This window comes from Ursus arctos, unplaced genomic scaffold, assembly GCF_023065955.2.
Source record: "Ursus arctos isolate Adak ecotype North America unplaced genomic scaffold, UrsArc2.0 scaffold_11, whole genome shotgun sequence".
Lineage (NCBI taxonomy): Eukaryota > Metazoa > Chordata > Mammalia > Carnivora > Ursidae > Ursus > Ursus arctos.
This window is the reverse complement of record NW_026622775.1, coordinates 38321501-38344620: the sequence shown is the minus strand read 5'-3', so window position 1 is coordinate 38344620 and position 23120 is coordinate 38321501. Positions and strand designations below refer to the sequence as shown.

The 23120-nt window shown below is 35.5% G+C and overlaps 1 protein-coding gene across 1 annotated transcript in view; it reads left to right on the top strand.

Moving 5' to 3' along the window:
• Positions 1-22681: 22681 nt before the first annotated feature.
• The window catches only part of IQCM (IQ motif containing M), a 190808-nt gene continuing 190369 nt past the window's right edge, over positions 22682-23120 (top strand). Inside the window, exon 1 of the mRNA XM_057310113.1 lies at positions 22682-22803. The gene's annotated coding sequence lies outside the window, so the exon portion shown is untranslated. The remainder of the gene's footprint in view (positions 22804-23120) is intronic.

The following is a 23120-nucleotide window of genomic DNA, read 5'->3' as shown; positions in this document are numbered from 1 at the left end:
TCTTCATTATTGCAGCATCTTAACTTGCTAAATTAAAAAAAAATTGAAAAAAATTTTCTAACCTCACCCTTATATATACTTCACTCTTGGGAAAGAGAGAATTAGTGTTTACTTCATCTTTCTGAATGTAATTTTTTTTTTAAGGAAGTGGAGATTTTAATTTACTGCAAAGCTTGTTACTGCTGCAGGTTTGTAAATTGTGGAGGTGACGTATATTACAGAGTTAGGCAGCTTGTCCAGCTAATTATATTCTTGCTATATTTGAACAGAACTGAGAAGAAAAACTGCTTAAATGCCTTCTGCGTTTTTTTTAACAGTCACTTTTTAGGTATGATAAGAAAAAAAATGCCCATTACTTTTTGAATTGCTTTGAGTTACAACGGCATTAAAATGATACATACTATGACACTTAGAGAAACTTAATATTTGAATAATGACTGTGATTTTTTTAAAGATGGGAGATGAAACATTAGTGTGCATTTTTTCCCTGTTTTCACAAACATGTAAGAAATACGCATTGGAAAAATATATACAAAAAATAAATTCTTAAAACCAAAGTAAAATAGTGGTTACCAGGGACAGGGCATAGAAGGAAAGGGAATATTGTTTAAAGGGTGTAGAGTTTCAGTTCTGCAAGATGAGAAAGTTCTGGAAATCTGTTTTGCAACAATGTGAGTATATTTAACACTACTGAACTGTACACTTAAGAAGGTTAAGATGGTATATTTTATGTTATTATTTTTTTTAACCACAGTAGTTAATAGAAGCAAATCCTCACCTGGTCAATGTAGTCTGTTTTCTGTAAATAAACTTTCTGGATGACAAACTTACCCAGAAATCTACAATAATAAAGCCTAGCGGTATTTATGGCCCACTCTCAGTGAATGATGTTTACCTTAGAAGTCATGATAGTGACTGGGTGGCTCAGTAGGTTAAGCATCCAACTCTTGGTTTCAGCTCAGGTCATGATCTCGGGGTGGTGGGATGGAGCCCCGAGTCCAGCTTGTGCTCAACATGGAGTCTACTTGGGATTCTCTCCTTCTTTTCCTCTCCCCTCCTCTCTTGTTTGTGATTCTCTCCCTATTTGCCCCTACCCCTGCTCACGCTCAAGCGCCCTCGCTCTCTCTCAAGTACATAAACAAATAAATAAAATCTTTAAAAAAAATCATGATAGAGTAGGACAAAAGATCAGTTATTTGAAAAATATATATTCAGTTGTGATAAAATCAGAATTCTGAGTTAGCTAGATGAACACAGCATTATCATGTTATTATTGTTGCCAATTTGGCATTTCAGGGAAGCTGAGATAACCATTATATTCTATATCTCAATGGTATGCTTTGTTAACAAATGGAAAAACCCTCATTGGAGATAGATAATAGGGATAAAGTCGTTAAGGAAGCACACTCATAATACTCATTTGCCACTTTGTCCAGTGATATTAAACTCTTACATGAAGTCTTTCATTTTAACTTTTAACATGCACGAGAGTCAACTCATTTGAATGAACTTCTCTCCGCCCCCTCCACTTATAGTGGGAGTGCTAATGAATAGTGAAGTGGCTGAGAATAATCGCTAACTGACTAGTAAGTGATGGAACATGATCTGTGTCTTAACAGTTTGCTATAAAACTAAATGTGAGTAATGTGGATCACATCTCACGAATGTTAACATCGTATTGCGATATAACGATTTATAAGAAATACGTATTTGGTGTTGACTAAGAAGAAGAAGCTGTAAAGCAACCAAAAGCATTTAATTTGGGTCCTAGGGATTGCAATCTGAGAGACACAGAGTCAACTGAAATTAAAAGTGTGCTCTGAATTGCGAGCAGGAGTGCAGGCTTATAAAGGCAAAAACCATAGGTTTATATAATTTGTTTTGAAAGAATTATGATTGGTGATGGCAGAGTGACTGCCTAATAACACAATTGGCTATTTAGCTACTGATGTTGCATTATCTATTTTAGTCCAGAATAGAAGAATGTGTTCTAGGAAGTCATGGAGTTGCTGTTGACAAAAGTCGAAAGTTCATGGTGTTAGAGAAATTAAACTAGACAAACTGAACCAAGAGATGTGCACAGGCCCTACCTCCTCAGTGTCCTTTTGACTATTTTAAGTGACTCTTTTAGCAATGCTTATTTCATTTTGAGTCTTCTCTCAATTGATCATGCGATGATTAAAATATATTTCTCAGACATATTTGGTCTTCATCTACAGTTCCTAAACATGCTTCAGACCCGTAAAAGTGAAATGAGTATCTTGTTATTAATGAAAGTGACTTTTAGACCCCACCCAAGGGCTGGGGCTAATTGCCAGGAGGACCAACTATGTGAGTAGAGGGATGGAACTTCAGTCTGACTGCCTGACCACCGAGGAGGGGAGACAGACTGGAGGCTGAATCAGCCAATGACGAAAGACTTAGGCAATCATGACTATGTTATGAAGCCTTCATAAAAAAGAGAATAGCTTTTTGCCCCCCCCCTTTTTTTCCTTGGAGAGCTTCCATGCTTGGGGAACCAGAATGCTTCTATGTGCCACCAAGCCAGGCCCCAAGCTCCATGAGGACAGAATATCCTTTGTTTGAGATCTTGCCCTAAGTATCTCTTCTTCTGGCTGTTGATAAGTATTTTTTATAATATCCTTTAATAAACTAATAAATGTAAGTGTTTCCCTGGGTTCTGTGAGCCCTTCTAGCAAATAATTGAACCTAAGGAGGAGATTGTTGGAACTTCCAATCTGTAGCTGGTCATTCGGAAGCACAAGGAAACAGCCTGGGACTTAAAACTGGCATCTAAAGTGAGAGTTGTGTGGCAGTCTTGTGGGACCTAATCCTTAACCTGTGCAATCTGGTGGTTTCTCCAGCATAGGTAGTGTCAGAATTGAGTTGAATTCTTGGGTACCCTACTGGTGTTCAAGAATTCCTTGGTGTTGTGTGTGAGGGCACCCCCTGCCTCCACATTGAAATTGGTCTTAGAACACCTAAAGCCATGTCGTGCCAATTTGGAGGGGTCATTAGAGAACGCTTAGTCTAAATACCCACCTGATGCTTAGTTTTTCTCTAACACAAGTTTAAGAAAAGTATCTTTACAAACAACAGCAGATTCCAAATTGGTTGTCAGGTAGGTTCTTTTGCCCAGTGACCTTACATGTATTTAATGAATGGATAGTAGTCCCCAGGTGAAAGGGGGAACTTACTGCTTGAGGAAAGATCCCATTTCATCCTTAATAAGCTCTAACCATTAGCTTTTTTCCTCACTAGATGATACAACCTGTGTTTGCTTAAATTCTTCTTTCTTAGGATAAGCTTTCCCAGTGTCCTTAAGTGTTCTTCAAGTTGTTCTTCAAATGTTCTTACAACATTCAAGTTAAAAAAAAAAAACTGATCTTAGTCGCTGTCCCCTAAGTATATTCCATTTAAAAAAATGTTTCTTTTTAAAGTGCCCATAGTGTAATACTCAAGGTAGCGTTGGGTTGTTATAAGTTTAAGTAAGACTGTATAATATGTCAGTATTAGACACTTTTTCTGTTTGAATTACTGTTGGAATTAGTAAAGCTTGAAAAGGATGACAGCACAGAAAATGATCTATGTTACTAACCGGTGTTACCATGTTGTTTTTAAAAATTATTCTTGCTTTATGCTTCATTTGCTTACTCAAACTGGTCTCTCCACTGCCCAAACTCCAACCTGGTGGATCTTTCATCATTCCGATTCTCTCTCTTTCCTGCTTTCATAGTAATGTTTATTTTTTCCGATTATAAATTTATTACTAAAGAAAAATGTAAAAATACAGTAAAATTTGAGGAAAATATTATTCATAAACATTATTCAGAGATATCCATTCATCATTTTGGGTATGTAGTAGAGAAGGGATTATATTATAAATACATTTTTTACTTTACTTTTTCTGTTAAAATTAAATTTTGAGCTTTCTCAATTATGTTAGAATGTATTCCATTTATTTATGAACCGTTTCTTTTTTTACCAGTTCTTCAGCTGTTGCCCTTTAAGTTATTTACATTTTTGTGAGTATGAATAATCCCATAATGGACATGTTTATATACAAATGTACATCTCTGCATCTGTGATTATTTTTTTGAATAGATTTCTTGAGGGATTGTTAGATCAAAAGATTTGAACACTTAAGTCTCAGAGTAATCTCTAAAAGATAGGTAACCATGTAGTTGATCATCCAAACCAGGACACTTTTACTAGAACAAATGCTCAACTGGACAGAACTGAAACAACAGGTTCAGATAGAGATTGGACTGATTGAAATGGGACATAGGGTCATCCTACTAAAAGAAACTATGATCATTTCCTTTTAAAGTGAAATTCCTCCAATGCTACCCCCATTAGAATTTTAAAAATCCCTCAGCATGGCTGATCTTTTAATAAAGGTAATAAAAGTGTATTGTCATAACAATTTATTATTAAACATGAGAATTTGTGCTTTCTTATTCATCAGAGGTCTGTTTATGAGTGAATGTATAACTCCATTGAATGTTAGAAATTACACACATGCACACACACACACAATTTAAGACCTACAGTGCATAAAATTATAAATAGATCGGAATATAACACATTTCAAAGCATTATTATAAAGATTCGAATGCCTGAACTAAGTAACCAACCAACAAGTATATAATTAATGAAAGATGAAAGAACTTTATTAGTCTGTCTTATCTCCCAAATAATATGAGAAAGAAACTATACTAAACTATACTATACAATTTTGGAGAGAGAACTTTAACACTGAAAGTGAATAAATTCATTGGCTTGTAATAAGAGGACACTTTAAGAGACAGTATGACATTTAAGTATGACACGACTATTTTAAGGCAGTCTTTGTCTTTAGTCTTTATTCTTTTGCCTTCATTTTACTTCCATCCTGTGATAAAGCATTGTGTTAGACGGGCAGATATTTAAATGCTAATTCTAAGAAGAAAATTAAATAAGATATTTTTAAAAACAACAGATTTTAAAGTGGTTTCCATGAACATTCTTGGCACACAGTGATATTCAGTGTATTTAACAGAAATTCCCTGGGGTCATGTGACCCCCCCCCCAAAATTGTGCTCTTCATAGGAAATACATAATCACTGATGGATATTCTTGTACTAATTTTAATTTAGTTAACTTTTAGTTAGTTTAATAACTTTTTTTTTTTTACTATTTATAATCTATGAAGAAAGAACTTAAAGTCTATATTTATTCAATATAGCGCTGGGAGTCCTAGCCACAGCAATCAGACAAGAAAAAGAAATGGAAAACATCCACATTGGTAAAGAAGAGATAAAACTTTTACTATTTGCAGATCACGTGATACTATATATAGAAAACCCTAAAGACTCCACCAAAAAACTACTAGAACTAATAAATGAATTCAGTAAAGTCGCAGGGCGCAAAATTAATATACAGAAATCTGTTGCATTTCTATACACTAATAATGAACTAGCAAAAAGAGAAATTAAGCAATCTCATTTACAATCACACCAAAAATAATAAAATATCTACAAATAAACTTAACCAAAAAAATGAAGAAAGAAAATATAAATCATAAACTTAGACATACAGTAGAAAGAGCACTGGACAAGTAATGCCAATTTGTTTTCTTTTCCAATCTGATGGCTTTCATTTTATTTTCTTTGCCTTATTACATTGATTAGGACTTCCAGTACGATACTATAGAACAGTGATGACAGCAGGCATCCTTGCCTTTTTCCTGCTTTTGGGGGAAAGTTGATCAGTCTTCTCCCATTATGTATGATGTTAGCTGTAGATTTTTTCTAGGTGCTCTTTATCAGGTCAAGGAAATTCCTATTCTATTCTACTATTCATAGTCTGCTGACAAATGATAATGATGATGATGACAACGGTTAAAGAATGGATGTTGGATTTTGTCAAAAAATTGTTTTCTGAATCTTTTGAAATGATCATATGGTTTTTCTCTTTTCATTTGTTAATATGGTGAATTATATTTATTGATATTTGATTGTTAAATTATTCTTGTATTACTGGGATAAACTTCATTTTGTTATGATGTATTATCCTTGGTATATATTATTAGATGTATTTTACTAATATTTTGTGGGGACTTTTTAATATATGTTTGTGAGGGATATATCTGTAGGTTTTATTTTGTTTTTCTTGTGTCTGTCTGATTTGTCTTAATGTTTGCCTAATTGAAGGAGTTGGGAAGTAGCTTTTCCTTTTTTAGTTTTCTAGAAGAGTTTGTATGGAACTCATATGTCTCTCTCAAAAATTTGGTAGAATTCACCAATGAAGCCAGCTGGGCCTGGAGTTTTCTTTATGGAAAAGTTTAACTACACATTCAGTTTTAAAAAATAGATATAGAGCTGTTCAGTTTATCTGTTTTTTCTTGAGTGAAATTTGGTAGCTCGTTCTTTCAAGGATACTATTTTATCTATGTTGAATTTATGGGCATAAAATTGTTTTTAATGTATCTTTATTATTATTTTACTTTCTGTAGAATTGTGTTGATGTGACTTCTTTCATTACTGATATTTGTAATTTCTGTCCTTTTTCCTTATCAGTCTGGATAGAAGTTTATTAATTTTATTGATTTTCTCAAAGAACTAGCTTTTGAAGTTATTGATTTGTTGTTGTTGTTTTTGTTTTCTCTTGTTGATTTCTATTCTGGTTTTTTATTTTGCTTAGGCCTCATTTGCTATTCTCTTTATTTAAATCTTCTTTGTCCTTACTCATTTTCTATCTGTTTTGTCTATCAATTACTGAAAGAGGGATATTGAAATCTCCCACTATAATTGCAGATTTATTTCTCTTTGCAGTTCTATCAGTTTTTTACTTTGTATAGTTTGAAGTTCTGTCAGTAGATTCATAAACCTTTAGGATTGTAAAGTCCTCTTTATTGTTATGAAGTGATGTTCTTTATTCCTTGTAATATTCTTTGCTCTGAAATCTAGTTTGTCTAATATTAATGTAACCGTTCTAGCTTCTTTTGGTACATGTAGAAAAGTCTAGCCTTTCTATTCTTTGACTTTTAACTTCTTCTAGCTATTGAGTACCACACATTCTTGGGCTCTATGTTTTAGACTGTGAGTTACTGGTCTCACTTTGCACGTTTGGGAGCCTGGCCAGTATCTTTTCTCTTCCATTGTGCCCCATTAAAATGCTGGGTCTGCATGGTTGGTAGTTTTATTTGTAAGGATATGGAGAAGGACACATTTTGGGTATAAAAGATCATGGGTTTTATCTGGTCAAGTTGAGTTTGTGATCTGGAGAGACCTCCTTGGGCCCATCCAGCAGGGAGTTGAATATATGGTTATAGAACTCAGGTGATAACAGTCCATAGGAGGTACTTGAATTTATGGGTATAAATGAATGACCTAAAAGCTGTTCAGAATGAGAGAAAGACCAAGAATGAAAACCTGACAAGCGTGGATATTTATTGAGAAAGAATCTGTAGTTTAGGTAAGTTCTAATGTAGTAGGGATACTTAACGGTAATGAAAGTTTCTTATATGTATGAATTGTTGAGTGCAAATGACGGTGAATCCTTTATTATGGAAAATTGTTTGGATATTTCACTCTAAGATCTGTGGAGATTTTAATATTCCTTCTAAAGTGCTTGATCTAAATGTAATACCCTGAATAGTTCAAATTATCCATAAATATTTTTGTAAAGTTAGTCTCAGATGCTGCAAAGAACTCAGTTGTCCTGGTGAGCAAGTTATATAAACTGCCCAAAGGTTCAAGCTTGTCAGCTGTTTTGTTCATAATTCGTAGTGCCAAGTAATACTGCAGAGGATTTACATATCTTAAGCCTTCAATAAATACCTGATTCAATTGCCAAATCTTATGAATATTTTCCTTTATAACTCTTGATCTCTCTTTAAGTGCTATGGTTGCTGAGTAACCTTACCCTGATTGGGGTGGGGAAAATATTGGGATAATCCCATTATAGACAGAAATGTCACAGGCTGGATTCTGCATGTTAGAACTCTTGGCAGCAGATGTTCAAGTAAGAGAGGGTGTGTGGGCTGTTCAGACAATTGATCCTAAATAGGATTTTATTTTAACTTTAAAATGCACTTGTCTAGAAATTTTTAAGTGATGCAATGACATTTGATATTCTATCTCTGCTTAATTTTTTTTGTTGTTGTTGACTCTGGTTGTTATTGGTATAATTTATTATGTCTGTAACAATCCAAAGACAGGCTAGAAAATCAGATGATACATTGTAAATGATTTATCCAATGAATAAACTTTTCAATTTCTAACCCTGGTTTTGTTATCACAGAGATTGTGAAGTGGGCAAGGTCACTCTGTCTCCTGGTGTTGCAGTTAATCCTGTCTTCAAATTATAAAAGGCTTCACAGTGATTGTGAAATTATGTCTCTGCTGAAGTCATGATTACTAACAGTATACTCACCTCTTCAAATTTTTTGTGTGTGAAATAAAACTTTAATTTGAAGCAAAATGCAAGAGGTAGGAAAAGAACTTCATCTCCTATTGAGTTATCTTTCTAGGAATTCAGAGAGCTGATAAAATTTCTTACATCAGGGCTGTGAGTTACTTTCCTTGAGACATTGACTAGTAGTCCTACTCATTTTACATAGAATTGTCTTGGCCCATGTAACTAAAATTAGGCCAGGTATGTAAGTTAAAAGTAGCAAGTACTCTAAACTCTAAAACATATCCCCTTAGTACATATACATTTATAAAAAGCCATTATATGCTGTCCATCTTTTTGTTAAGTGTATCTATAGTACCCTCTATACAGCCATTCATTCTCTTCTTATTTTTCAAACGAGTATTTACACATAGAGATTGCAATTCTTCAAAAGCCAGCTTAACTTGTCATTTTAATGACAGAGACTAATACTGATCAACAATGATGATAGCACAGCTCAACAGACCATTAAATATTCAGAGCTGAATCATGCAGTTACAATACTAAAATTTTTACTGTAACCAACATAATCAGTGGAGAAAAGACGACAAGCCCTCAAACAAGATGCACTCTTGAAACTAGAGTCAGGTTCAGGTAATATTGCCCTTTAAAGCTGATGCTAGCACCATGCATGGATGGAATTTGCTATTTACAGCCATCTCTTTTAGAAGTGACTCAGCTAGTATAATTTTGAAATGACAAAAGCTGAATATGACACCAGGAACAAACCATACTAAGATATAATTATAATGAAAGAAAAAAATGTATTGGAGGTATTTTGAAATGAATAAAGGTAATAGTCTTGGAGCTTTGCAAAGTCAAGAGTTACAGGATAAGAATTTCAACAAAACCACAGAAATCTTTGTGTGCCCAGGTTTCTCAGGCAAGACGTCCTCCAGTTTAATACTCTGATAGTAATGTCTGAGCAATATCTGTCCCTGTGAAGATCTTCATGATAGTTACTATAAGAGAAAGATAAATTGCCATTTTGATAGATAGATTATTTTGGTTAATGAAAATCATCTCATTAGCATTTATGTCTTCCTATTCCTTCTTTTAAAAATTATGAGTAATGCATGTTGTTTTTAGGAAAATTAGAATATAAAAATAAAAGGAAAAAAGATCATGAAATTGCATCAAATTTATTTTTATTTTTATTTTTCTACAAAATATGGTCATTCCTTTCATATTATTTTGAACCTAATATTTGTTTTTGTTAATAATATCCTTAGGTAAAAATGTTGTAATTAGCCCTAGGTAAAGTAACAAAAAATGTGATTACTACTACTGGGGTCAATATTAATCCTTTCTTTTGCAGCATTTTTCTGTTAATGTAGAAAGAAGAGCAGTAGTGATATTAAATGTAATATGTAGTGAGTTTTTTGACTTGCAAACCTGAGAACCAAATGCAATACCTGTGGGGACTCACTGAATTTCCTATTTTCATTAACTGTCTTTGGTAAGCTAAGATGCCTTCATAATAAGTCTGCCAGTTATGGAGTAGTGGTTGCAAAGTACTAAATGTTCTGTGATTTTTTTTTAAGATTTTTAAAATTTATTTGACAGAGAGAGGGAGGACAGTTGCACAAGCAGGGGGAACAGCAGAGGGAGAGAGAAAAGCAGGGAGCCTGACATGGGGCTTGATCCCAGAACCCCCTGGGTCATGACTTAAATGGAAGGCAGATGCTTAACCGACTGAGCCACCCAAGTGCCCTGCTGTGATTTTTTTTTTTTTAGCAAGTCGTAGAAATTTTAAAAACAGTGAGTAAACTGGAGCTCTTTATCTTTTTTCTTCTCGTTTTAAAAATTATTTCATCTTTGATGTTTCTCTTGTAGTTCTCACACTGTCTTACCTTGGTCAGTATCCACTGCATCCTACTTCATAACAAAACCATTTTTATTTTTTATTGCTCCTTACAAGTGCTTTGTTTAGAAGAACACTTTTTCAGAAAGACTCTTTCTCTTCTTGGTTTCCCTGATCCCAGCATTTGCCATCACATAAGATTCATAAGTTTAAGTCACAAATTTAAATTTCATAGAGAAATATTCTGGGAGTACTTCATATGTTCAAAGTGGTTGTGTAGCGGTTAGGTAGAGGAAAGCATGCCCCTATGTTCAGCAACGGTCGACTGCCTTCATTTTTATCATTTTCCAGGTTGGTGGCCAACTCAAATCTTACTCCATGGTCCTTTTACTCTGGTCTTTCCTGCATTCTGTAATATTCATTTGAAATGAATGTCAAAGCAATGCCTCTATTGAGTTTGAGCTAAGGTTACTATAGTAAAAAGTTAAATATAAAATTTTAGGTAAATAATTTAAACCATAGCAGACAGGAGTTATGTGGCTTGGGACTTGTTATTTTTGTTAAGGCACCACTTGTAGGATGTAAAGCTTTTATCCAGCTATGATGTCTACGGTGTCTGTTTCCGTACAGCAGCGTCCTCATTTAACATCCCCTTTTGATGAATTTGGATTTTTTTTTTTTTTTAGGAAAATGCATCCTTTCCCTGTCAAATAGGGCACATTGCTTAACTCTACACACTGATATGGCGAAATACTTTTCTGCCCTTACCTTCTTTTCCTCATTGCAGAGAATCTTCTAGATTAAAGAAATGAGTTCCAGATTCTTCAGGCATTGCATCTTTCTGTGGGAGTTTATCTTCATTCCATTCATAGCCAGAGGCCATGAGCTTGAGTTTTTGAGTCAAAGGATCCTGGGTTGAATCCTGGCTCTGCTCCCTATAGGTCTTAGGCTTTGAAGAAGTTCCTGGACCTCTCCAAGCCCTAGTGTCCTTATCTAAGAAATTGACATGGTAAGTAACTAAGTGCAGAGCATTGTTGTGGATCTTCAATAAAGTTGTGATTTGAAGGGTTGGCATAGTGAAGATGGTGCCCTGGGAGCTTCACACACCAATTATGCTTATGTTACAAACCTCTGTGAGATTCTCTCTGATGTTCCAGTTTAGAAGAGGAGCACCTTGGCTCTTGTGCTGCTCTTAGCCTCTTTTCCTCCTTTTGGAGCCTCTTAACATCCTACCTCTTCCACATATTTTCATATGCATCCTAAACTCAACATGCAAAAATATAACACTCTGCAATGTCTGCACATTCGTTTGTTTTCTCTGATGTTGTGCAAATCCTACTGTACAGTGCACCAGCAGCATAGTGTGTTGTCCGTCTTACTGCTTTCTGATGATGACAGCGAAGGTGATGGAGTTGGTGTAAATAGGAAGCCATTATATTTTTAGGATAAAGGCCAATATTAAATAGGTTTTAATTATATTTAAACTTCACTCATTGAAGACTCAATAGCCTTTGTGATTTCACTTCGGATGGTGTTACAAGAACATGGGGGTGTTGTGTGTGCTTTGTGTGTGTGTGTGTGTGTGTGTGTGTGTGTAGTGAGCTGCACTCCAGGTTTATGTATTTAAATCTAACATTTTTATTAAAGCTGCTACTGAAAATTGCTGCATGGGACAGAGATTAACATCTCTGGGATCCCCTAGTAAGAGTAATTAGGAAAGGTGATTTAAATAAAAAAGTATTTTGGGATTTGTCTGTTAGAGGGTGTAGAGATCTGTGGAGAACCTTATCATTGAATTACAACTGAATAGGCTTTTAATAAATTAATCTCAACTAGAAATTATTTTTTCTACTCCCTCATGTGAAACTATACCTAAAACTTATTAAATAACAAGGCAATTAAATATAGTTTTCCTACTGGCATCATTGATTGCCTTGTAGAGAGGGCCAGATGAGCAGGATGCCTTTATAATATAGAAATACTGCAGCCTTTGTCCTCAGTGCTCGCATCTTAATGACGTGAGAATGTCCATTTCAATTAGCATTTAGTCCTACCTCACGGAGGATGAAATAAAATGCTTGGTAACTGCTTTTATCAAGAGTTCCATACAGTTTGTTGTGAAGCACAATGCTGTAATTACTGGTGATTTGGATATGAAGCCTGGAAGAAGGTAACTTTTTTCCCAGACTAGATCCTGGTGTTATCTTCTAAGCCACTCTCCATCCCTCCATCCATCTTGTCACTGAAGAGAAGCTTGCAAGGCTGACTTAGAAGGATCATTCTCCAAATATGATCTTATTCTGTTCATTATTTTATAGCTCACGTATCTCTAAATTTCTCCATCATTGAGCAACTTCTGTTATGTTGTTTAAGGTATTGGATACAATTTTTAAAAAAATCACCACACAGTTTTTCTTGATATTTTACTTAAAATTATCATAGCGTAGCTTAACTTACTTCTTTTTAAAAATTGAGATATAATTGACATATAACGTTATATTAGTTTCAGGGCACAACATGGTTCGATATTTGTATATATTGCAAAATGATCACAGTAAGTCTAGCTTAACAGCTATCACCATACATACAATTTTTTTCTTGTAATGAGACCATTTAAGGTCTGCTTTCTTAACAACTTGTAAAAACACAATACAGTGTTATTAACTATAGTTGCCATGCTGTATATTATGTCTCCATGCCTTCTTTATTTGGTAACTGGAAGATTGTAGCTTTGACTCCTTTCATCCATTTTACCCCACTCCCCGCTCCCTGTCTCTGACAACCACCTGTCTGTTCTTTGTATCGATGAGTTCAGTTTTGTTTTAGATTCCACATATGTGGGGTCATATGGTGTTTTTCTGTCTGACATATTTCACTTAGCATAATGCCCTCAAATCCATGTTGTTGCTAATGGCAAGATTTCTTTTTTTTATTACTGAAGAATACTCCATCGTAGTATATATACACCACGTTTTCTTTATTCATTCACCTATCGATGGACACCTAGGTTGCTTTCATTTCTTGGCTATTGTAAATAATGAGTCAGTGAATGTAGGGGTATATATATCTTTTTGAGTGAGTGTTTTAATTTTCTTCAGTATAATACTCAAAAGTGGATTCATTGGATCACATGGTAGTTCTATTTTTAATTTTTTGAGGAACCTCCATACTGTTTTCCACAGTGGCTGTACCAGTTTATATTCCCACCAACAGTGCACAAGGGTTCCTTTTTCTTCACATTCCCTCCAATACTTGCTATTTCTTATATGTTTGATAATAACAATAGCCATTCTAACAGATGTGAGGTGATACCTCGTAATGGTTTTGATTTGCATTTCCCTGATAGCTGGTGAGGTTGAGTACCTGTTTATGTACCTTTGGCCTTCTGTATGTCTTTGGAACATAGATCCTCTGACCTTTTTTTTTTAACCAGGATTGTTTTTTGTTTTTTGTGTTTTTTTTTTGCTATTGAGCTTTTAGAGTTCTATATACATTTTGGACATAACCCCTTATCAGGTATGTTATTTGCAAATATTTTATCCCAATCAGTAGGTAGTCTTTTCATTTTGTTGATGATTTCCTTTGCTGTGCGGAGGAAATATCTATATCTAGTTTGATATAGACCTCAGTTGTTGATTTTTGCTTCTGTTGTCTTTGCTTCTGGTGTCAAATCTAAAAATCATAGTCAAGACCAACGTCAAGGAGATATTGCCTATGTTTTCTTCTAGGAGTTTTATGGTTTCACATCTTACATTCAAGGTTTTGATCCATTTTGTGTTAATTTTTGTGTCTGATGTAAGATAGTGGTCTAATTTCATTCTTCTGTGTGTAGATGTCCAGTTGTCCCAGTAGCCTTTATTGAAGAGACTGTCCTTTCTCCATTGCATATTCTTGCCTCCTTTGTTGTAAATTAGTTGGCTCTGTATGCATGGGTTTATTTCTGGGATCTCTGTTCTGTTCCATGGATGCACGTGTCAGTTTTTATGCCAATACCATACTGTTTTGATCACTATAGCTTTGTAGCATGGCTTGAAATCAGGAAGCATGATGCTTCAGGCTTTGTTCTTCCTTTTCAAGAATGTTTTGGCTATTCGAGGTGTTTTGTGGCTTCAGAATTTTAGGATTTATTCTATTACTGTGAAAAATGCCATTGGAATTCTTATTTGGCTAGACTGATTAATTTTGTCATCTGTCCTTAAATTTGACAGCCTTTATCCTGCCTCAGTCTTTTTTTTTTTTTCCTCCTGAAGAACCTGCCTAGATCTTTTATTCTTTAATCATGAAGTGTATTCTGGGAAACTTACACCTTTTATTATCACTTTTTAAAAAATTGTGAGGTCTTGCTCTTGTATCTTTTACTTTCTTAAAGTGTTATCTCCTTGCCTGTGTATATTGTCCCAGTTGATAATTAAGTCTTGTTAATGGAGATCAATTCCTGTTTCTTACTGTAAGCTACCAGTTTGCTTCTTTTGGGAGTACTTATAATAACATCTCCTTTAGTTCTAAGGTACTTAATTTTCACTTTATATAGCAAGTAACTTTTTCATTCACTTTATAAGTTAAAAAAATTTTCCATTATTAATTAATGCTATAGGTTTGGGAAATCGAGGTCCCAGAGAACAGGTTATATCATTCAAGAAGTCAGCAGCTAAACCTAGTTTTGGTACATGTATTTCTGGGGAACTGGCTTTTTGTACTAAAAAAATGACGATAATTAATTGCTGCAATCAGTTGTTTTACAAATAATTTTTAAACACTATATTGTTATGTGAGGGATATTGTGATAATTCAGACAGAAATATTATCCTAAAGACTTTTGTAGTGTAATAGAGGAAGTAACATTTGCACACACATAACCACAACACAAGATTTAAAAGGGCAAATGTCATAAATGAGAGATAGTGTAAGGGCTGTGGGATTCTGAGGAGACAAAGAAGACTTCCAGTGTGGTGGATAAGAGAAAACTTTGTGCAGAAGGAGGGCTTTCATATGTTCCTCTAAGGAAAATCAGGATTGTTTGCTCTTTGGAAAATTTGAAAATAGGAAGTTGATATCTAGGTGGCAAGAGCAGAATGAGCAAAACTGGGGAAGGAAGAAAGCACAGGGTGCTTGTGATGGGAATAGGAAATGGGGAGCTTGCTTGCCTTGTGTAAATGAGAGCATTGAGACTTAGTGTTGACCTTATGACTTTGGGTTAGTACCATATTATTTTATAAACACACTTTGATAAAAAGAGGAGCATGAATATGGTAGTCTCCCTTTTTTTTTTCTCAAGATTTTATTTATTTATTTTTGAGAGAGAGAGAGAGTGAGTGAACATGTGTGCATGTGTGAATAGGGGAGGGGCAGAAGGGGAGGGAGAGGGAGAGAATCTCAAGCAGACTCCTTGCTGAGTTGAAGCCCCATGTAGTGCTCTATCCCATGACCCTGAGGTCATGACCTGAGCCGGAACTAAGAGTCAGATGCCCAACAGACTGAACCACTCAGGCATTCCTTGTAGTCTCCCTTTATCCTGGTTTTGTTTTCTGTGGTTTCACTCACTGGTGGTCAGTTATGGTCTGGAAGCAGATGATCTTTCTTCTGACTTATTGTCAGAAGGTCAATAATACCTAATGCTACATCACAATGTCTACGTCATTCACCCCACTTCATCTCATCATGTAAACATTTTTTCATCTCACATCATCACAAGAAGACAGTGAGTACAGTACAATAAGATATTTTGAGACTAACTTTTATTACAGTATATTGTTATAATTGTTCTGTTTTATTATTGTTGTTTAGTCTCTTATTGTACCTAATTTGTAATTAAACTTTATCATAAATATGTTGATATAGGAAAAACCACAGTATTATAGGGTTTGATACTATCCACTGTTTCTGGCATCCATTGGGGTACTTAGAAGTGTCCTTCGTGGATAAAGGTAGGGGGAATATTGTAGATCCATGATTGAGAGAGATTGTTATGAATTTTTTTTTTGATGTTGAGTAATAATGCCATGTGTGAGGGAAGAGCTGAATTAGTGTATTATTTGTCTCTAAACGCTCTTACTCATTTTCACATCCTGGCCTATGTATCATAGGCATAGGAATTGACATAGGCATAGGTCCAGGGAATTGACAGAACAGTAATGATTCTATATTTTGTGATTTTTAGGGGTACTAGGAAAGCTTATTTTACAAGGACTTAACAAAGTCCTCTGTATGCTAATACCTGGTATATTCTACACATTCCTTATAGGCAAGTGATCAATACTTGATGTATTTTCCCCTGTTAAAATATAAAAGCCTCCGGGCATAGTTCAAGAACATTGTGCAGGGAAGGATATCTCCAAGGGGGAAGAACGTTCCTGGAAGAATATCTAGGCAAACACTGATTTTTTATTTTTTTTGACTGACTTCACAATTTTGCCTAATCTGTTTTGATATATTTCAGGACTGTCAAATATAAATAAATGCATACATACATGTAAATAAAATATATAAATACCACACACTGAGTTCAGTGGTGGTTTTTATATTATTTTTCTTTAATAAAAATGAAACAAAATGATCAATGTTTCATACCTAAAAGGTGTTTCCTAGCACATGAAATCAGGAACCAGACTCTTAACGGGTAGTTGGATTTGGGATTTTTCTCTGGAGGAAGATCAGCTGTTCTTTCTTAATGAATACCTTGATTTCTGTTAATGAGCTACTCAGATATATAAAAGAACAATTAAGTTCACTCTCAGCCTTCTGCTATATTATTATAATTTTGTATAAATAGTTCTTAATAAAGTCATTTTCTAAATTGATTTTATTTTATGTAATGCTAGTTTTTCACTTAGAAAGGAAAATACTTGAAGAGCTAGCATATGGTTACCTTATGCTGCTCTTCACTTGCTTCTTCCTTTAGTGCATTTCATGCTCTTCTCTGCGGTCTTTTTTCCTTATATTCTGTGATTTCTTCTTCCATGTAGGATTCAGTGCCTTCATGCTGCTCTTGGATGCCTTCCTCTCTTTCCTGCCTTACGTGGGCCTGTTTGGTTCCTCCAGCACCCTAACAAATCTAGACTTCCCTTCCTATCCTCTTCAGCTTTTCCTTTTGTTCCTGATATTGCTTATTTGTCCATTTGTCCTCTCTCTCTCCCTTCTCCTCTCCCCCTCCTCCCTCCCTCTCCTCCTTCCTCCCTCCATTGTCTGTTTCCTCCTCCTCTTTTTCTTCTCCCTCCCTCCCACACCTCTCTGTCTTTCTCTTTGTGGTGCATAGAGGCTTGTATATCTTTTCAGTATTCACAAAGGACTTGTTTTTTGGTTTTGTTGACAGTCTCTACTGTTTATTTTTTACAGTTGTTTTTGATTACATTCATTTTTGTTCTTGTCTCTGTTAGTTTCTTTCTCCTACTTTTTTTGAATTTAATAATTTTTTTTTTTTAAAGATTTTATTTATTTATTTATTTGACAGAGATAGAGACAGCCAGCGAGAGAGGGAACACAAGCAGGGGGAGTGGGAGAGGAAGAAGCAGGCTCATAGTGGAGGAGCCTGATGTGGGGCTCGATCCCAGAATGCCGGGATCACGCCCTGAGCCGAAGGCAGACGCTTAACCGCTGTGCCACCCAGGCGCCCCTGAATTTAATAATTTTTGCTTTATATGTGTTAAAGTTGAATAACAATTTTATTTTATTTATTTTTCAAAGATTTTATTTATTTATTTGTCAGAGAGAGACAGAGCACAAGCAGGGGGGAGGAGCAGAGGGAGAAGCAGGCTCCCTGCTGAGCAAGGAGCCTGACCTGGGGCATGATCCCAGGACCCTGGGATCATGACCTGAGCCAAGACAGATGCTTAACTGACTGAGCCACCCAGGTGCCCCTGAATAACAATTTAAATACTTACTTCATTTAATAAATACATTTAAGGCAATAAATTTACTTCTTGATACTACTTTGCCTGCATTCCACAGGTTCAATTTGTTGTGTTTCCATTTACTCCCTGTTCTAAACATTTCATAATTTCCATTTTGATCTACTCTTTAATCAGTTAGTTATTCAGAATACACTTTAAAAAACTATCTTGGGGCTCCTGGGTGGCACAGCAGTTAAGCGTCTGCCTTCGGCTCAGGGCGTGATCCCGGCATTATGGGATCAAGCCCCACATCAGGCTCCTCCACTATGAGCCTGCTTCTTCCTCTCCCACTCCCCCTGCTTGTGTTCCCTCTCTCACTGGCTGTCTCTCTCTGTCGAATAAATAAATAAATAAATAAATCTTTAAAAAAAATAAAAATAAAAAACTATCTTTACTGTTGATTTGTAATGATTATATTATTTAAATTTTTAACATTTATTGGGACATTTCATGTGACTTAGTATATGGAAAAATTTTTAAAATGCTCTGTATGTGCTTGAAAAAATGTGTATTTTTTATTTGTGCCAGTTTCTAAAAATATATATTATATCAAGTATCTAATGTTAAATATATATCCTTATTATTTTGTATGTACTTGAACCATGTTTCAAATAGTGGTATGTTAAAATCTCCCTGTCCAATTGTTTTAACATTTTTTTTCCTTGTACTTCCGTTAATTAAAAGTTTGGAGCTATTTTGTTAGGTTTATACAAATTCATGATCATCCTAACTTCCTGAAGCATTGTTTCCTTAACCATAATTTAGTGTACCTCTTCATTCCTATTAATAATTTTTATCTTATATCTGTTTTTGCCTGGTAGTACTAGTGTTACAACAACTTTTTTTTGGTTATTATTTGTAGGTAAATATATTTTCATGAATTTCCAATCTTTATGTGTTCTTTGGTTTTAAGTTTATTCTTTATAACCAGCCCTCTAGTTGAATTTATTTGTATTACCTTATTCTATAAGAATAGATGGGTATCCTTACTATTAACAATTTATATTTATTTTACTATCTTATTTTAGGTTTCCATTTAAATTCCATTTTTTCCTTTGCTTTTTTTTTCTTCTCTTGCCTTCTTTTGGCTTAATAGAGTTTTCAGTTATTACCGTAAGATTCCTCTGGTGGTTTTAGAGCTATACATTGTGTTGCCATTCTATTAGAAGTTATCTTTAACGTGTTAGTGGAAATATTTGTCTCTAATTTTTTTATTGAAAACTAGTCCCTTCTGGATCTTCCCCACCCGCTTCCTGGTTATTGTATTTAAAATTTTAGTTCCACATTAAAAAAATCCATAGTAACTACTCATAAGTTTTTGTAGGTAATAGTTATTTAAATTTACAAACTATCAAATTTCTGTAGTAATATTTTTTTTCTTGCATTTTATTCATTCCTTTCGGGCTCGCTTTCTTCTTTGCGAAGTATGTCCCTTAACCACTCATTTTCAGGGTGTGTGTGTGTGTGTGTGTGTGCGTGTGTGTGTCAAGATTTCTTAGTATTTCTAAAAGTCCTTATTTTGTTCTCATGCTTACATGGTAGTTTAGATTGGTTTTGAATTTTATGTTTCTTGTTATTTTTCCTCTGATGTTCTAAGATACTGTCTTCTGTCCGCTATCATTGCTGATGAGAGTTTTTGCCAAAGTTGTCATCCCTTTCTATATAGCCGATCTTTTCTCTATGTGGAAATTTATGGGGTTCTTTATTCATTTATTCATTATCCTTCAAATATTTATTGATTGACAGTGCTCTAGGCACTGGGTATTCATCAGCGTACAAAGCAGTAAAAAAATCCCTGCACTCATAGATCTTACAGTCTAACAAGTGAATGTATTAGCTAAGATAAAGCTAGTCACTGTAATAAATTAAACCCCTGATTATCACTGGCTGAATGCTTGGAGATTTTATTTTTAATTTTTCACACTGTCTCTTACGGATGTTCCTACTTGGGGAGCTCTCGAGGTACAGACTTCTTCTACTTTGTGACTCTGTCATCTTTAACATTTAGTTCCGATGCCATCCTGGGGTCACCAATGTTCTAGCAAGCAGAGAGAAAAAAGAGCATGGAGGATCACATGGGAGGTTTTTAAGGACTAGGCCTGGAGGTGGCACTTACACTTTGGCCCATATTCACATGGCTAAGATGCAGTCACTTGTTCACATTTAACTTCAAGGGTGCCCGGGAAAGGTAGTTCAGTTGTGGGCCTCAGAGGAAGAGAAAACACATTTGGGAATCAGCTAGCAGTTTCTGTCTTGGCATAAGTAAAATGCATGGTATGCTAAATAGCATTAATGCTAAGGAGGAGAGTATATCAGGGAGGGAGGGTTGTGGGAGGTGGAATCCCAATTGTATATAGGTGACTGTGAAGTCCTTACTTAGAGGGTACATTTGAGTCTACAGCTACAAGAAGTGAGGGGTTGGTACCTTGTGGAGATCTGAAGGAAGGGCATTTCAGGCATAGCAAATAGCAAATGCAAGTGTTTTGAGGTTGGGGGCAAGCCTGGTCTGGCTGGAACAACCAGGAAAGCAGTGTAGCTCTAGGAGAGTGAACAGGGGGCTGGGGTAAAAATTAGGTAAGTGAGGTAAGCGATAATGTAGCCATCAGTGGGTTTGAATGGAGAGCATGATCTAACTTAGGTTTTAGTGGGATAGCTCTGGTTGCTGGGTTGAGAATGGATTGTAGGATAGGGGTAGGGAACAGAATCAGGCCAATTAGAGGTTACTCTAATAATCCAGGTGAGAAATGCTGATGGTTTGGACTAGAGTGTTAACAGTGAAGGTGGTGTGAAGCTATCAGATTCTGAATATATTTTGAAAGTATTGCTGGTTTAGGATTAGCTAATGGATAGAATGTGCGATATAAAAAAAAAAAAGGAGTCAGGGATGGTTATTTAGCCTCAGTAACTGGAAGAGTGAAGATGTCATTTGCTGAGGTTGGAAGAATGATCAGAGGAAAATTAGGAACTCAGTTTCAATATGTAAAATTTGAGATGCCTTCATGACACTCAAATGGGAATGTGAAATAGCTAATGAGAGGGGACCATGCTGAAAACATGTATTTGCGAATCATAAACACAGGGATAGTATTTAAAGCCACGAGGCCGGATGAAATAATGAAGTAAATATATGCGGTGGAAAAGAAAAGAGATTCCAGGTCTGAGCCTTGAAACATTTTGCTATTAGGTCAGTGAGATGGAGGAGGTAAGAGGAGGTCCAGGACAGTAGGAGCCAAATGCAGAAAATATGTCAAGAATGAGTCAGTGATGAAATGTATAAAATGCAGTTAATAGGTGAACCAAGATAGGACTAAGAATTGGCAGTTAGATTTAATAGCATGAAGGTCATCAGTGACCTTGATAGAAGGAATGGCAGGTTGTGTTCCTCAGGAGACAGACCCTGAGGTGGAGATTAGCAAGAGGTTTATTAGGAAGTGCTTTTGGAATTGCCATCTGTGGAAGGGGAGGGAAGGAAGCAGGAATTAGGGGAAGTTGGGTTTTGATGCAGTCTAATGAAGGTTGCAGCAAACCCCATGGGGAGCTTAATGTTAAGATGGGGTGAGGTATCTGGACCTGCACAAACCTCTTGTTGACTAGTCATTGAAAGTGGGCTGTCCTGGAAAGGGGCATGGTTTTGGGCAAGGTGATTCCTTAGCCAGTGCAATCTGAGGAAGGGTCCTAATTCAGAGCTCACTTGTGGTACATTTCTAGTGGCTGGGGAGTGAGTTCTTTTTGAGGCTCTGGCTGGCACATCACAGAGTCCGTTAGAAGCAGTTTAGATGGAGTAGGCAAGGGCAAAAGCCTGATGAGAGTGGGTTCAAAAAAGAGTGGGAAGACAGAAATCAGAGACAACGAGAACAGATGACTTTCCTCTTCATTCCCGATGCTCGCTAGGATGTATCTGGATATGGATTTATTTTTATTCTTCTTGCTTGGCATCCGGAGTGTAGTTTCAATCTCAAGATTCATGTCATTTTTCAATACTGGCGCTTCAAACATTGCTTTTTCTTCATTTCTTTCTTTCTTTTTTTTTTTTCTTTCTGGAACTTCTTTTATGTACATGTTAGAATCTTTCAGTCTATGTTTTATACATTTTAATTGTTACTTCCATCTTTTTATTTATATCTCTTTTTGTTATCTTCTGGGAAATTCCTCAGTATTATCTCCTATGTCACTCATTCTCTTATACTGTATCTAGTCTAGATTTTATTCTGTATACTGAGCTTATAAAATTTTTTCAAAGAATATATTTTTAATTCCAAGGGATCTGATTTTTTTGTCTTTATTTCTGATGCTTTGTTTCATATTTTCATATGTTTTTTTAAAGAACATTATTTTGGGTCACCTGGGTGGCTCAGTGGGTTAAGCATCTGCCTTTGGCTTAGGGCTCCTTGCTCAGTGGGGAGTCTGCTTCTCCCTCTGCCTGCCGCTCCCCCTGCTTGTGCTCTCTCTCTGACAAATAAATAAAATCTTTTAAAAAAATAAAGAACATTATTTCCTCCTGTCTCTTAGTAGTCTCTTTTATTTTAAATTTTATTTATTTATTTGACAGAGAGAGAGCGCGTGTGCTCGCTTGATCAGGGGGTGTGGCAGAGGGAGCCCAACATGGCCTCAATCCCAGGACCCTGGGATCGTGACCTGAGCCAAAGACAGATGCTTAATCAACGAGCCACCCAGGTACCTCTCTTGGTGAAGTGTTAAACTACTTATTTTAAATTCTTTTTTATATTCTTTTATCATTTTCCTTTTCTATGGAGTGAATTACTATCCCAGTTGTTGATTTTATTGACTGTCTTTCCTAGTGTTGGTTTTGGATATGTGTTTTATAATTTTGAAATTATTTTATAATAATTTTCAGGCTTATGTGGAGTAGAAGTTTTATTATATTTTTGTATTTTATTTACTTCTATACTCACCACAGTCTGGTTCACAGTATTGTAGTTGACACCGTGTTTCCCATTCTAGAACCATGTCTTATATTGGTTCCTTGGGGC